This window comes from Sciurus carolinensis, chromosome 11 (assembly GCF_902686445.1).
Source record: "Sciurus carolinensis chromosome 11, mSciCar1.2, whole genome shotgun sequence".
NCBI lineage: Eukaryota > Metazoa > Chordata > Mammalia > Rodentia > Sciuridae > Sciurus > Sciurus carolinensis.
In genome coordinates this window covers 29,990,407-29,992,847 of record NC_062223.1, presented here as the reverse complement: position 1 = coordinate 29,992,847, position 2,441 = coordinate 29,990,407, and the positions used below count along the sequence as shown (strand labels likewise).

Below are 2,441 nucleotides of genomic sequence, written 5' to 3'. Positions count from 1 at the left end.
TTAAAACCACCCTTTGCTTCTAAGTTTTTGCAGGGCCTCTTTCACATCCTTGTTATGTAAACTATAAATCAGAGGGTTCAACATGGGAATCACAAGGGTGTAGAACAGTGAGGTCATTTTATCTTGATCTAGAGAGTAGGAAGAAATTGGCCGGAAATACATGAAGAGCATAGTGCCCTGGAATACTACGACTGCAGTTAGGTGGGAGGTACAGGTGGAGAAAGCTTTAGCCTCCCCTCAGCAGAGCGGATCTTTAAGATGGATGAGATGATGTAGCAGTAAGAGACCAGGACTCCGGAGATGGTACTCAGTTCAATGAATCCAAAAATGGGGAATAATACCAGCTCACTGACTTGTGTGTCAGAACAGGAAAGGAGATAAAGTGGAGGTAAATCATAGAAGAAATGATTAATCTCATTAGAACCACAGAAACATAAGTGGAACGTTAATGTCCTGTGTATCAAAGCATCTGCCAGTCCTATGAGGTAAACCCCAGCCATGAGCATTGAACACACCTTAGTGGACATGTCCACTGCATAGAGCAAGGAGTTGCTGATGGCCTTGTAGCGATCAAAGGTCATCACTGCCAGCAGCAGACACTCAGCATCTTCAAAGATATGCCAAGATACAGAAGAAGGTCAAGAACTGCAGAGCACAACCAAGGAAAGGAATTGATTTGTTCTTGGAGAATATGTTGACCAGCATCTTGGGACCAACTGCTGTGGAATAGCAGAGGTCACAGAAGGAGATGTGGCTGAGGAAAAAGTACATTGGTGTGTGAAACTGGGGACCCACTCTAATTAAGAAGATCATTCCAAGGTTTGCCAGAAGATTGAGGTAAATCAGGAGAAACATGTTGAAAAGGGTATCTCTGAGGTCAGCATTAGTGGTAATTCCCAAGAAAACAAATTCACTCAAGGATGAACAATTTTCCCTGTCCATTCTTTTCCTTTCTTGTCTAAACTTTCAAAGAATTAAAAAATATATATTTGATTACTTTTTACTATAAGAACACAAATAGGACAGAACACAATTTGTATCTAATTTTTTTAATCCTAAGAAAAATTTGGTCCTGTGTTCTACTCTACAAAAATATATTGTATGCTTCTGACAGGAAGACATAAATAGATAGTAGGTAAGAAATTTTGAATTCATGAGGTACTTGACTTTCTACATCTTTAATATCTCTGGATCTTACCTTTCATTTGTTATGAAATAAGTTTTGGTACACTAAAATTTCAGTAAATCCTTAAAATAATATTTAATAAACAGATTTCTTAGATTTGGCAGGGATATAAAAGATTAAAGATTTGCTATGCTTGAAAACATTCATGTGGCTATAAAATAATTTAGCAATTTTTACAAATCAAAACTAGTGATGGGTTTTAAAGACCATTGTGTGAATTCTAGAATCATTGAGTACAATGCTTCATCTATATGGTCTTTAGTATTTGATGAGACACAGTATAAGAATTCTTTTCTTTCAGAGAAATGTATTATATTGACATAAAGCTTGCTGCCTATTTGTAGATACAGTACAGAGACAAAGGGGAAGTCTTCCTCATCATTGAAAAACAAGGCTCAAACAGAAATTATGGGACCCTCATAATTTAACACAAAACTTGTATTACATCAGGTTTTTAGAAGGACTTATTTATTTAAAAAGTAAAAACAGAATGATGGTCAGTTAATATTTCATACATATGTAGGATTCTTTTCTTTAAGCATCTGTGTATTTATGAATATGTAATCATTGTGCATGTGTGTATGATTCTTAATTGTACTAAGATATGTAGAAAGTGGAGAATGGATATATGTAGATTTTTTATTTGTATGTTTTAAGATTATTGTGGTACTTCTATTATCAATTAATTAATTGATCAAAAAAATTTTAAAAGACCTTACATTCCTGTACATACCTATTCACTGAGAAATTAAGTAAAGGCTTGCTTATGACTATATGCAGAATTTAAATAAATATAGTGCTGTTTTATGAATACTATCAAGTTCACTCAGAATTTTCCAGTTCTGACAACACATTATTTTTGGTCATTATACTTCACAATTCACGAAACTACATAAGAAGGCATGAATTGATTCATTTACAAAACTTTCATTTTTTTCCAAAGAGATCAATTTTTTAACCCTAGAGTTTACAATTTGGAAACAAAGGAGCTTACCTGACATGAGCTGTTCATTTGTAACTGAGCATTGAGCAAATACCATTGTATTATAACAGGCAGTATTTGGGACTTGAACTCTCTGAAACTTTTTCCCTCAGGCTTTGAAATTATGCAACCATGTGATTACATTTCTGGTAGTGTGTTGTCCCCTGTGAATACGTGAGCATCCTTAATAAATGTTGAACTGAAATCTGAAGTCACTATATGGTGTATGTCAGAATGAAAACTACAAATTAGTTTGACCTGTAGAATATAAGA

General features: G+C 34.5%; 1 pseudogene; it reads right to left on the bottom strand.

The window, feature by feature from the left end:
- Positions 1-942, bottom strand: LOC124959914 (olfactory receptor 5W2-like; annotated as a pseudogene).
- Positions 943-2,441: the final 1,499 nt, after the last annotated feature.